The following is a 15,516-nucleotide window of genomic DNA, read 5'->3' as shown; positions in this document are numbered from 1 at the left end:
CTGTGTGAGCTCCTCTTCAATGGGCCTTTATTTATGAAACCTCGATGTCGCAACGACCAAAGATTCTACCAGCGAACGGGGGACTTCAATGGCGGGATCGACGAGGATCAATTGGATGTTATCCATTCGTCACTCGGCGAACCGTGGACACTCGCGAATCGCGATCACTTTTACGAAGACACTCTCGAGGACTCGACCGTGGAACTATGTTTGCACGATAAATCACACTGCCCATGGATGCATACTCCCCTTTACACCGTGCAGAAATGCAGGGACGAACTGTTGTCACAATCAAGCAAAGTTCTTCGTTCAAATGGGAATCGAATCGAAAAATCAATGGATGATTGGAACGGTTCCAGAGAAGCTAAACTGTACGATTAATCCAATGGAATACGTAGTCATTCGGTTCTCCACTGAATTTGTATGATTATACTACCAAGAGAATCGGTTCTTATTAAGGATAAAATCGCAAGATGAGTCGAAACGAAAACCAGTGATTCGATGGAGAACCGTGTGGAAGATGACGGAAGGTTTGAGAAAGAGAAAAATGAAGAAGAAATAACAAGGGTGGCGATGAAGAAGGTGAAACGTACGGCGACCTCTCGGTTCGCGCAGCCTTGAGAAACTGGGGCTTTGAACTGTCATGCACCATTTCTCGATGCCTATTGCAGCCAACACGGGTAGCGGCCAGGGGAAGGGGGGGGGAGAGGTAAGGCGCTTGCAAACGCATGTAGATAGTCAGCCCCTATGACGTCAGTGAGCCACCGGCCAATCCTGTGTCCGCATTCTACCGACGTCATCACCTCCCCCGAGGTGACGTGCATTCCAAGGAAAACGGGGGGTTACCCAGAGAGGGTCGGGGCGCGCGGCGGATTGTTGAGGGACAAAGGGGAGGGGGGTTGTTGGAAGGTGCAGGATGACGAGGATAAGTAGTGCACCATATTTTGATCGAATAAACGAGACTGAACGGCCGCCTTGCGAAATTGCTTGTCCTTTTACAACTTTTTAACCGAGAACACTCTTTCTATCTTCTTCTAGGGTCGATCTAGGTCGATAGTTCTAACGATACTATTGCTCCGAACTTCAACTTTACGTTGGAAATAAACGAGAAATGGATGGTCTCGTGTTTCCTGAAAAGTATCAGTTAATATCAGAGTTGACTTTTGAGTTAATTAAATTGTAAAGAAATCTTATGAAGAACACTGTTGTTGTATCTTGATCACCTTTACGAAAGTTTGGAAACCTGTCGTTCTGACTGCTTTGGTAGATCTACTGTCAAGAAAAATAGCATCGATGTTATATTTAACACAAGAAGTATCGAAGATGAACGTGTTCTTATTTCCTTTATATTGGTAAAAGCGACAGCTTGTTGAGAATATGTAAATCGATAAATTAACGAAATTCTTTGGTTATTATTAGATGTTTATGCAAATTCAAACGTTTGTAGATACGTTTTGGAAAATCAGACATAAGCAGAGACTGACTTTCTTGGTCGATGGTTCTGTTACGTTGGAAATAAATTGGTACATTCACTAAATATTATTGAAATCTATTTTAATCAGTTCTATATACAGTAAATCCTTGATGGGCGTTCGAAGGCTCCCCGATACTGAACATTAAATATTTCATTAACTAATGACCGTATGCGGCTGAAACAAATATTATTGGCTTTAGAATTCCAAGCTCTATCACTGTGCTAAACCTCATTAAAAAGCCAGTGTTACACCTGGGGATTTCTCCTTATCTGTGCTGAGCAGCCTTCGAACACACAACGATGATTTACTGTATTTACTTATGTTACAAATTTATAACCTTCACAGTCTACTTATTAGATTGCAGTAAAAGCTGCGAAGAATCTCAGAAAATAAATTGCAACAGATTAATAATTTTTATAATTTCTTTAAGAGCTCACGAGTCAATTATTTCAACAACTTTGGTAGTTCTAGTGTTAAATGTCTCGAAAGTAATTCCAAATTTAATAATTTAAATAATATCATTAAGAGCTCACGAGTTAATTATTTCAACAACTTTGGTAGTCTAGTGTCAAATGTCTAGAAAGTAATTCCGAGATTAAGAATTTTAATAATTTTTTTAAGAGCTCACGAGTCAATTACTTCAACAACTTTGTTATTTCCAGTGTTAAATGTCTCGAACGTAATTCCAAGTTTAATAATTCTTTTGAATAATTTACGAACCAGTAATTGTGTCTACCTCAGCAGTTCTACTGTCAAAACTCTCGAAAAATAATTCCAAGTTTAATAATTGTTTTGAATAATTTACGAACCAGTAATTTTATCTACCTCAGCAGTTTTAGCGTTAAAAGTGTCGAAGTCTTTCTTAATCGGACCATCGAAAATGACGTGCGCGGTTCGTTCACAACCCTGTCCCTTTCCTCGATATGCAAATCCCGTCGGAAGTTTACACGTCGCGCTGCGAAAACGGCGGCCAGTTCTCTCAATCGAATGCACCGGGAGAGAAAACTGGGACAATGACGGCACCTGGCATAGAAAGAGGGGGAAGAGGGTGCACGTCACGCTTCCAGGGTTGTTGAATTTTTGATGAACACTTAAAGTTACCTGATTAATCGACCGAGGAAACACAAAAGAACAACATTTCACGAACTACGGTGCGCAACCCCGGTGGAAAAGTTCCGAAGGGACGTGTTTACCGGCGAAAATGACCTTTGCAGTCTCGAACGAGGGAAGAGTGCTCTACCGTTCGCGCTGAAAAGCCTCGAGAAAGAGAGAGAAAAAAATAAAAAACGGCAGCCTCGTGGATGAATTATACGATGTATATTCACATCGTGACTTTTTATCCCCCGTGTTTGGAATACCCGAGGGGGAAAAAAAAGAAACGTCCACGCGCCACGTCCTCGAGCGAAAGTGAAAACTATGCGCGATTTTCTCTAGCTGCCTCGGTCTTGTCTATCGAGAATTTTGCGTGGGCGTCTGTTTGGGTTCCCTCCGCACCACGTGCTCGTTTATCGGTATACTGTGTACTGCCAATAGAAGTCTAACGTCTGAAAGTTTAAAAGTCCAAAGTTTTCTGAGTTTTACCACTTCCCTGTTCCTGTCTTTGAATCGAGTTGTAGTTGAAGGTTGCCGAATCTGGATCATCACCTAGGCTGGACTATTATTGTACCTTGTCATGTTTAAGCAATTTCCGTTGTACGATAGACAAAATAATATAAACTTATATATTAAGTTATTGCAATTATCACTAGAATACAGATATTGCAAATTATTTGCAGATGACAAGTTGGTCAAAATTCGGCAACCCTATTATGAACCGAGACAGTAGAGTAAACACTAGAACTCTGTTGGGATCGAGTAATTGTTAACCCTTAGGGTACCGATTTATTTAAAGAAATGTTCCATACGGTAGAGATTTAGTTTTTTGTAAAAATTAATTTCTTTCTAAAATATCAGTAACAACCATACTATCAAAATGATTTCAGGTAATTAGAATTGCAAAAGAAATGTTTAAAAACCAGAACTGAAACGAACAAGAATTTACACATTAAATATTGTCTCGAATGATTAGTTAGACTCGTCATCTCGCTCTTAGGTAAAACAAATGCACGACGAGTCTCGGTCGTAAGTCCCTTTCGTGACAAGAAATCTAAGCAAAATGGCTGATAAAGTAATTCTGAACCACGTACCATCTATTCACTGTTTACCTGTCCAGAAACCGCGCGAACACTCTGTGGCAACAACGATTTGTTACTTACGCCGTTCTGCGGCAGATGAAACGTCTCACGGGGCCGCTGATATTCCCCTTTAGCGACAGGACATTTCGAACAGCTTACACATCGTGTTACGATTATTTTACCCAGGGTATCCTCGGATCGTTATCTTCTTCCGTAGCGGATGAGACCTTTTCACGAAAATTCCCCTTTCAAACGGTTACATATACTTCCGAAGACTACAAAAAAAAAATGATTATCCACGACGCTTTGTCACGACTGGTTCGCAGAGACTTGCCAGAGGCTGTGCCCGTTGGCGTTCGGGTGAAACACGGACATTTTCAGTGAAGAATACGCGAAAGAATGGCCGAGAGGAGCCTCGGTGGCAAAATCGGTGGGACCAGCCTCGAATTCGCGCGTCTCAGTGATCGAGGCCGAACTGCAGTCGGGCTAAAGTCCGATGGAACTCGACGATTTTCCACTCGGAGGCCGAGGCTGCCAGGTTTGAATGAAGCCGACACGCTATTGGTCCAGCGAACAGTGACGTCACTGCATTGATTGTCCCGCGCACGCCGCACCACGTGGCCCATCGAGCATTCCCTCTCTTCTTCCATTGCTACCCATTCTATCCCTGTCTTTCTCTCTCTCTCTCTCTCGCTTATTTCTCTGTTCATCGACCATCTTTCCCTCTTTCTCTTTTGCTTCAGTTGCTCGGTTGAAAACTGCTTAGAAGAGGGTTGCTTCGCCAAGAGAGGACGGACGAGATTCTTGCTTCGAATCTGTCTTACGTCTGGCCCCAACACCAACCACTTAAGGCCAGTGTTAAGTCCTGTCTATTTCCCTTAGGGTTACCAGTTTTAAGCACGTGGCCTATCTTTTCAGACCTGTCAACAAGGACAGGGGCAGTTTAGATCGTTTTAGATTATTTTTTTTAATTAGAGGATCAGGATCATTTGGGGGGTGTCCGTGGAAGGATCCAGGGGATGGTTGATGAGGTTTATGGAAACCTTTCGACAGATAGATTGTTTGATATTTATATACAGTAATTGTAATATTCCTCAGAAAGTGAGGTCCTCAGGTGTATCGCTGATTCTTTTATGAGGTTCAGCACAGTCATGGAGCTTGGAATTTTGAAACCAATGATATTTGTTTCAGTCGCATACGGTCATTAGTTTATGAAATATTTATAGTTCAGTGCCGAGGAGCCTTCGGACATTCATCGAGGATTTACAGTACAGTAAAGTCTCGATAAGTGCCACATACTCGCCCTAAAAAATTTGTCTTTTACCCTCAGACGAGCCCCTGAAGAAGGGGACCCCCTTCAATGGTATGAATAACGCCGTTGCTCGTGTTGCATTAATCGAGGAACCACTGTATCGGGGGCTATGTTAGTTCGTGGAATACAGCGGTTGAAGCAGCAAAGCGAGTTTATTATAGGCTCCGTTCGTTTTCATCCAGAGATCCAATGAGACGAAGGTCAGTGACGCCGCCGACCTTCCTAAATATTTTCCAATCGATTATCGGTTACTTTGTGTGGCCCCGTCCACTTTTAAACTCGTCACCGGATAAAGATTAAGGTCGTATCGATCTGTTATCATTATTGAATCAGACGTTTCATACGCGAGAATTTCCTCCCGTAAACCCGGGCGTCCCGTACGGACGGTGTGATGCTTGTCCTGAATGCCTAATTCGGACGATTCCAAAAATAACTCGTCGAGGAGCAGCCACGGTGGCGGCGGCGACAGAACTACCACCACCGCCGACCGCCACCACCACCAACCACCGCTGCTGATGCTCTTCTCCAGCAACCTCATTCACCCAGTTTTCTCCCCTGCTGCACTGTGCGGTGACCCTTCTCGCTGGGAGAGTCTGGCGTATCTCTTCGACGTAGCTACCCCTGGCTAATCGAGATCATCTAAAAAAAGTACCCTTTTCGCAAACACAGTCGCCTTTTACAATCGCCTTCTCCTGTCACTTATTATTATGTATAATTTATAGAGATATACAAATTTGAAGAGAATTAGAGTATTATGTACAGTATATCCTCGATGAGTGCTCGAAGGCTCCTCGACACTGAATATTAAATATTTCGTGAACCATATGTGGCTGAAACAAATATCATTTTCCGAATTCCGTGCTTTGTTATTGTGCTGAACCTCAATAATGGTCTGCGTTACACTGGGGATCTCTCCTTGTCAGGAGCCTTCGAACACTCATCGAGGATTTGCTGTATTGCAGTTGCTCGTCAATACGATGTATAATCTCCAAAAAGATTTTTATACGAATATAAATAAATGTTAGTAGATGTTAGTATTTGGCGGAAAAGATATCAATTTAGAAAACCTATAGACATTTGTTTCGTTTCTTTCGTTCAGTGGGTGCAACAGGATTCTATTTCTCAATGGGTGCGTTAAGAACCATATTAGCGAACCCCTAATTCTTTCGGGGCATTGTGTACGACCTAATTGGCCTTTAAGTGTTTCCAATAGTACATAATAATTTCATAATAAATAGATTTATTATAATAATAATAGATTGCATTAAACTTACAAAATTACAGTACAAAGTAAAGTAAATTGGTAGAGTGTAAAGGCCGAAACCCATTTTCCCAGCTATCAAATCGAACCTTACACCTGGTGCCTTCAAACAATGCAGGATGATCTTCATTCATAAAGAATTACAGAATGGATTTATTTCATATTTGATCGAATAAAAAAAGCGAGACTCTCACGTTTGCCTGCTAAAATTGTCGTGTGTCCTGCGACGCAGCAGATCTCCTATTTCGTTCCCGCGAACTGGGGATGCTGGGAGACAACGCGCGACTGAGAAGGACGGAGAGATATATCCAGGCAGGCTACTGGGGGTTTCAGGTCGATGCACCCCTTCGCTCGCTTGCCAACGGGGGTTCGACGCCCTGCGTCGTCCGCTGACGTCATTCGAGCGCCCGACCCACCCCAAACCACCCTCACGCCCCTAACCACCCACCCCCTACCGTCATCCTCAGCTTCGCTGGTATATACCAATGTAAATGTCGAGAGCTCGACGGGACCAAGTTCTGCGTCCTTCGAAAAAGAACAAAACTGGATCCTCCTCTTCCTTTCGCGGCATCTGGCTTGGTTTTTTAGGTCAGATTTCAGGTTGTGGATCGAGTCGATGCGATTTTTAATTGGTCCTGGTGTCTCGTTCCCTCGCCTTCATTAGGGAGATCGTATATCCGCCGCTAGGCTCTTGTGTGTTTTTTTTTCTCCCACTCTCTGTCCCGAAGGGAAAGCCAATTTTCGTTCGGGCTTTTGATTTCTGATCGATCGCGGGAGGAATCTTGATGAAATCGTTGGCTCTCGTTCTTTTCTATCAACTATTTGAACTGGGTTCTAAGCAGGAACGCCAGGTCTTTGAAGACAGTAAATCATCGATGAGTGTTCGAAAGTTCGTCGGCACTTAACATTAAATATTTCATAAACTAATGACCGTATGCGACGGAAACAAATATAATTCGCTTTAGAATTCTAAGCTCTATCACTGTGTCAAGCCTCGTCGAATGGGTCAGCGGTACACCTGAGGATTTCTTGTTGTCAGTGTCGAGGAGCCTTCGAACACTCATTGAAGACCTACTGTACCTAGTGTTCACTGCAGATACAACAGAAATACGACTAAATTAGAGCCTAAAGGACACAAAGGAACCAGTCAAGCGCCCAATGGAGGGATAACGTCTGAACACTCAGTGTCGAGAAGCGTTCGATCACTCATCGAGGATTTACTGTATCTAGTGTTCACTACAGAAATAATAGAAATACTTAACTAGAGCCTAAATAACACAAAAGAACCAATCAAGCGCCCAGGGGAGGGATGGTATCTGAACAGTCAGTGCCGAGGAGCCTATGAACACTCATCGAGGATTTACTGTATCTAGTGTTCACTACAGAAATAACAGAAATACGAGTAAACTGGAGCCTAAAGAATAGAAAGGAACCAGTCAAGCGCACATTGAGGGGATGACGTCTGAACACTCAGTGTCGGTGAGCCTTCGAACACTCATCGATGATTCACTGTATTCCAAGAATATGCAATTTTACAGGTCCAGTACACACGGAATCGCGGTTGTCGGCGTGAATATGCGATAACAAGACGATGCAATTTCGACCGCGACAAGCAGGGACGAATTATCTCGACGTTCTACTTGATTGCCATCGTTGGCGACTACGAGGTTCTTGCTGTCGATGCGTTATCATCCCAATTCGGCGATACTGTACCGCAGTTTAATATTCGCGCTGCGGTTTGCGGTATTATCCTCGACGTGTCGCCTGCCAATGATGGATTGTTATTCGGGAAATTTGTTCTTCTCGAGAGACCTATTAGTACTCTATTCGAATTCCGTAATACAGGGTTACTATAAAAGGAATAAATACTATCAACGTTATACAGGGTGTCTTATTTAAACTGACCCACTCGAATATCTCCGAAACTGTTGACGATATTGAAAAATGTTTCAGACGAAAATTAAATGGTATCAAGTAGCATACTTCCTGATGTGAGTAATTTTTTTCTAGAGTTCATATGAAGGTCAACTTTGAACAAAAAATACTCAAAAATATACCGAATCATTTGCTTACTGTAATACCTTAATTTACTCCGTTTAATATATAATGTTCATTCACTGGATAGATCCTCTTGCTTTGTTTTCCAAAAGTCTCTGTTTATTTTATAACTACCCTGTAATATCAGATCTTCGAGCTTCCAAACGAGAACGTTTCTCACATATGAAATTCATCCAGATCGAATGACGTAGCTGAATTACACAGCCCATCCACGTGATACGTTCATCTTAAAATATGCACGATTCCCTCGTAGCGTCTTGACCGCTAATTCCGGCCACCATTGTGATCACCATCGAGTGTGTGTGTGTGTGTGTGTGTATGTGTTATCGTTCGAATTTTCAATCGATTTCGCGAATTAATATTCTCGGCGGTGCAGTCGATAACCTGTCCCTGACGTAACGCCCACGCGGCACAGTGGTGGGAGCCAAAGGGGGCTGGTCGAAGGGTGGAAACACCGCGAAGGGTAGGTATGGAGGGGGCGGTCAACGAAACTGGGTCACTGGAGCTTCATTCACATTACGCGGCCATTCATGAGATTTGCCAACCGTTCGTTCGGCTTTCATGCTTTCGGCACATTTCTTGACTTTTTTCGAAAACCACCCCCACCCCCTTACATTTCTCTCGACCATCAAACACTTTCACGTTTCTTTTCTTTCCCAGGATTTCGTAATTGCTGTGTCTTCAGTGAATTTTCTTTGGTGGTTTCTATACTGACCGATAATGGAATCGTCGATATTGTTAGAGATTTGCCATGATCTTTCGTCTTCGTCGTCTGAACTTGTTAACCCTTTAACGGGCAGACTCTTAACACTAGAATTAACAAACCTGTCGAAATGACGGATTGCAGATTTCTTAATTTACGATTATTGAAATTGTAATAGTGCTTTTGGAGGAATCTATGTTGACTCTTGATTTACTGAACATTTCATGTTACACTATATTATGTTAAATTGTGGTATATATTATGTATATTATTGTATTATGCAATTTAATTTAGTAGACATTCAACGCTGGTATTTCTAGCGTTAAACCGTCATTTCAAAATTATGAAACTGATATGTACGTCGTATTTTGTTATTTCGAAGTTAAAAATATCGATATTAAATATACCAATCTTTTTCCTTTTTTTATTTATTTCTGGGCATAATACTTGAATTTCTCAATAGAAATCACGGAGATCTATTTCGCATCAGTGAAACTACGGTCCCTTAAAAAAGTTAGATATCAACCAGCGACAGAATTTTAGGGGGACATTAAGGGGAACATTAAAGAGTTAATCAATTATTTCTAAACGTTGGTCTTCCGACCTACAAACTCTTTCCACCTTTAGTTTCAAGATTTCGAAACTTAGAACGTATGCACTTGTAAAATGAGCGTTGGACCAGTGTGCCATTAGGCGTTAAAGGGTTAATAAATTATTTCTAAACGTTCGTCTTCCGAGGTACAAACTCTTTCCACCTTTAGCTTCAAGATTTCGAAACTGAGAACGTATGATCCAATGAACAGTAATCCGTGTGAATGATAGAAGAAGGAAGACTGTGACAATGACCCCGATCAAGTGGTCCGATAGGGGCGGATCGAGTTATCGAGAGAAATATTACGGGGATCTCCCTTCGGTACGAATTTCGGGATCTTTGAGGTAGGTCAATGACGAGCTGGTCGAGACCACAGGGGTAATCCAGATGCTCTCGTCGATCTTATCGTTCGGTTTCACCGATGGAGAAAGGGATACGCGTCCAAATCGAAGCTCAGTTATATCGACGAGAAAGTTCCCCTTGGGTGTCGAGGGGTTGGGACGGTGAATAGGTTCGAGCCCCGACCTGGGAATTTCTCAATAAACTTTCGAAAGCGTCTTTAAGGGGCCCGGCTAGGTCCGCTCGACCCAGTTTCGCCCGGGCAATGACGTCGATGTATGACGTCACGGGAGCAGAAACTGGGTCGCGAGGTCGAAGCACCCCCGTTCGGTTTTCCGTGGATACTTGCCCCCTTGCATGATGGCTCGATTCATTGAAAAAATGGAGTGGGATTTAATATCCTTATCCCCGTCGAGAAAGAACGGCCCTGATGCTTTCCGTGACATCGTTATCTCATTGTTCGTGTTTGGTAACACTTGGAGACCGTATTTGGGAAAATTCTTCGGACACGTTTTGGTTAGAACTGGGTCTGTGATTATGTGTTCTTTGCTTTAATGTAATTATTATGCGTACTAGGCGGTAATTTGTTATATATACTTTGAATGAGGGGTGATAATAGTTCCAATTTGAAATACGTTATGCGTCGGAACAGTGGGGTATATACTTGGTTTTCCTGGTACCATTTTGACGGCCATTTTGCGTCTTCGTCTGGTGGTCGATTTTGCGTCATGTGACGTAGACTTGGTTCACATTGGACTCAGTTTGTATTCATGAGAATACGTCAGAAGGACTTAGGTCTATTAATTGGTGGAATATAGCAATGGGATTTCTGGGGCTGATGATGATGTAATGAGGATAGTAAACATGGTGGAGTCATAAACTTTAAGGGCACTACCTAGCTAAAGTCCTCGGACCCAGGACAGTTTTCAGGATTTCCAAAATTTTTAGCATTGTCGTAAAAGGGAAGCTGATCTTGAGGGCCCCACTGAAGTCACCGACACAGATTTCACGGAATTGCCACTTATTGCATTGTTGACCAAGAATAGAATTAAAAATACACTTATAATGGTATCTTCTTTATTCCAAAATATATTGTTATATTTTTAGTGACATATGGCAACAATTTTGCATGTTCTATACCTTCTCATAATATATATACAGACTCCTTTCGATTATCGTCCGGCTTGTTCTACACGATTATTGTCCAGGCGTTATCCCCGCCAAGCGTATACTCTGTTGTCCCTTCGCTTTTTTTGCCGAGGCTTGGGCTTTGGGAAAAGAACGAATTTACGAGACTTTGAAGCATTTCTCCCTATACGATTATTGTCTCGGTGCGGATCCGAATTCGGGACGATATTCGAGAGGAGTCTGTATATATATTATCAGAAGGTATAGAGTGTCACTCTTTCATATCTCACTGAAGGTATGCAACCAGGTAACCGTCCATACGTCTGGGTGTGTGACAACGACGTCTGTCGCGGGTCCAAAAAGAGGCGACTCATAAGAAATTGACGCACTAATTGACCGTTGGCTATAGAACAGATAAATAAGGGCGCACAGCCCCCTGACGTCCATAACAGGCAATAGGTAGTATTTTCCACCGTACTCTCTACAACATTAAGTCGTACGGTGCATTGACCGGTCGCCATGGCTACCGGCGAAAGACGTAACCGTATATTCTCGTCCATATTCCGTGGAAACTGCGCACAAAGAAAAATCCGGCCGCTAAGAATACACACGAATCAGAAAACGAAGAAACAGTTTACTTCGTCGATCTGGCTCACGGTGGTAGATGGGATTCACAGTTCCATGGCAGTATTTCGAATGTTTCCAGGCTAGGATGAGCCGCGACGAAGATGTATGGGGTAGCAGAACGTTCTGCGCGAAGAGAAACTGGATCAGGAGTATACATATAATTTTCTAGACGGAAGAAACGCCAGGCAATAAGGATAATGCAATTCCCTTCTATTCGTTACGATCAAGGGTTTTCTGTTACGTCTTGGATACTGGTTAACCCTTTCATTTTCCGATTATTTCGAAATTACCAAAGAAATATTTTCCTGTATATATTACACGACATGTAAATGATTCACATGCACATTTTAACAATTTGAACCGTTTAACCCTTGTGTGGGCAACCGGGTTCACAGGTACCAGTTTCTATACTTCCTTTCAAAAATTTGTTTGTTCTTGTTTAAGACAGCATTTTGTATATTATAGGAAAGGAAAACTAATTGTAGGAGTTTCGGAAAAGTATGAAAGTATAATTATGTATGTTTATCTAATTTTTCAGAATAGGATGTTTGGGGTACTCCGATTGCTCAATAATCGTGAATGTTTTGGTTGCCCACACAAGGGTTAACACTGTTTTTTATTCGTTGCTATTTCACGAATTTTTTTACTTTTATCATAGTTACACAGGGTGTCCACACGAATATTACAGACTTCTCTCGATTATTGTCCATGCATTATCCCCACTACTTGAGGGGGGGGGGAGCGTGAAACCTGTCAAGCGTATACTTTCTTGCCTCTCCACTTTTGCTGGCGAGGTTCGCGCTTCGGGCAAAAAACGATTTTTTGAGGGTCCGAAGTACTACTTCCTACAAGATTATTGTCCCGGCGCGGACCCGAGTTTGGGACGATAATCCAGAAGATTGTATACAGTCCGTAATTTCCTAAAATATTTGGAATATGAAGAAACTGTTTAAATAAAATTGAAGGGCACAGAGGGTCTAATTAACGGGCAATGGCGAATTTTTATTAACAGTATTATTTTAGATAAAGTCGAGTTTGGGTTTTTAAATGGAATTTCTTATTTTTTTACAGTACTCGATAGTGTGCTTCAAGGTGAATTTAGTAACTTTTAATGTATAGAATTTTTGTCGAATAGTTATTGAGATATTGCGCTGGAGGATCTGGTATCCATGCACGACCACATTTTACTGACAGAAAACGCGATGGAATCTAAGTACCTGTATCGATGTGTGCTCGGTCAAAATTCATTGGTCGACCGCATTGCGGTCGAGAGGTCTTTTGAGTTTCGTTTCCTTTCATACGTACAATCTACTGTAAATGTTCCCAATAACCAATAAATTTTGTATTTTATTTATTTCTATTTCGTTTGTGCAACTTAGGAGCTTTTGAGTCTATCGCTGCCTGTTTCTTAGCTGTTACACATTGCAACATAACCTGTACCAATTGCTGCATATGTTGCTACCAATTTTAATGTAGCAAATCTTGCATCAAACTTGTAACCATAACAGGCATTGAAAAATATTTGACAATGCAAGTTTGAATAACTGGGAACTCTGGTATACATGCTGGCAATTGGTTTATAGAAAAGGAAAAAAAAAACGAAATCTCACGTGTTTTTCATACCAGAATCTTTCCTAACCTCGTCGATCACGAGATTTCCCTCGCGTTCTAAACACATAACCTCAAAACCTTGTGCATATACGTTTCTCCTTCAACCCCTGAATCGATTGCCGATACCGTCCTATCACGTCTTCTAAATTCTAGACTTGTTGGTAATAAAAGTAACCTGATTTACATATCCCTTGTAGAAGGTCACTCGAAGGACCAAAACGATTCTTAACGAAATCGTGATTAGCGTTGTTCCTTTTTTTTTCCCCGGTATCTCGATCTTCATAGAGTCTGCGGAGCCGTGACGTTTGCAGTTTCGCCAGCAGGTAGGAAAAACAAGGAACAGTCCAGGATGTGGAGGATGGGTAACGGAGGAAGGAAAATGGTGAGGGTCGAGGGGGATAGGGCACGGCGACGGGGTCGGTGGTTCAGCGGGCGACAGTGCTCGGGGGTAAATGCGACGCGGTAGAGGGGTGGGATGGTAGGTCGGTGATGGCTATTTTTGGAATGTGGGTCACCCATAAACCCCGGCTTGTCCCGTGACGTCACGGGATCGTCGTCGTGGCAACAGGGACGCCGGGTTAATCACCTTTGGTTCGAAGCTACCCCACCAGCCTCTCGCACCTATTCCACCCCTCAGACCAGTCAGTCCTCCCTCCCCGCCATCTCCAGGGAACATACCTGTACCGTGGAAGTTATTTTTAATAACCTTCACATTAATGGCGGATCCTGGATAGCGGAAGGTTTAAGTGGCTTTAAATTTTAAACGGGGTGGATTGGAAAATGAAATGGATATCAATAAAAGAATCGTTAGTTGCTTGTTATGCTGTTAGGGTAATTGTTTAGGTAGGATATAAATGCATAAAATCCGTAGTCTATCTGTCAATATCTTGTTTCATAATATTTATAAAATAAAATGACGTGGAAATTTTTCGAATTTAAGCTGTGTTACTAGATTATTAAGGTAGATGGTTATTAAAACATTTGTTGAGGTAAAGTATGTTTGTTAGAACAAATTGTTAGACCTAATGTGTTACTTTTCCTGTAGATATAACACTTTAAGAAATGTGTTTAAAGGATTCCATGAATAATAAAGCGACATTTCAGTGACGTCGATTGACTTAATCTCATCCGGAAGGAGTCTCTAGAACTGTTGAACTAACTTGATTATAAGTTCAGCTGATGGGGCAGTGATGCATGAACTTGATGTTTCAGTTGGTTCCAGATCTACATCTGTTTTCCATAGGTTTTCATAAGCTGCTGTTAATCTGATCTTTTGACCGAAATGAGTTTATTTCAGTATATCTTCGAAATTATTATATTGTATGTATCAATAAATAATCCACTACTTTCTTTAGTAGATGTTTGTAATGAATGATTAAAAATATACCAGTTTTTGAATTTTTACTTGAAAAAGTAATGTATTGTGTTGACGAATGACAACAATAATTAACAAATTGATTGGAGATGTTTATGCAAATACAGACTTCCATAGACTATTTTACGGAAACTAAGTTAAAAGAACAATTGACTTTCCTAACTAAGAGATTTATTAAGTCGAATATAAAATAAAAATGTTAATTTGTACCATTGAGATTTACAGACTCAAATAGAAATGCATTAAATCTGTTGTTTATTGACGAGACCATCAAACTGATTAATTATGTTCAAAATGGACGGTGAATGCGACAGAATAATGGATTGGTACACATAATAACATGTATTATATATTCTAGCTTCAGCAACCGTGTATTAATTTTTGAATACACATTGATGTTTCATATGCTGGCGGTTGATATTATGTATTTATAGTGTACCCGAGAGTCAGAAATTCAGTATAATATATTCAATAAAGTTTAGTATGGTTATCATTTTATGTGGGATCTGTTTCAACGTTTGATGCAGTAAATAAATTTTCCTGTCTTTCTACTTTCCATAAATAAATCTCGAACGCTTGATATTTTCATAAAAATCCACAGTCTAGTTATATGTATATGTACTGTTAATAAAAAAAGTGGGACACTTTCACAGAGTGGATGCTACATGTCAAACTGAAATGAAAATCAATAATTGACGAAATTGCTTTTGAGGCTTCGTTTCTGAGTTACTAATTGTTGAAAATACGGGAAAAATTCGCGTAAAATACGCCTCACGAGACAGGTTATTCTACTTGAGAGGCGCGTTCTTCAACTATTCCACGATTTAGTTTTATCCATTTGACATTAATTTTCTTTTAAGA

Source organism: Dufourea novaeangliae, unplaced genomic scaffold (genome assembly GCF_001272555.1).
Source record: "Dufourea novaeangliae isolate 0120121106 unplaced genomic scaffold, ASM127255v1 scaffold16, whole genome shotgun sequence".
Lineage (NCBI taxonomy): Eukaryota > Metazoa > Arthropoda > Insecta > Hymenoptera > Halictidae > Dufourea > Dufourea novaeangliae.
The sequence above is the reverse complement of the archived record's forward strand: the minus strand, read 5'-3'. Positions refer to the sequence as shown.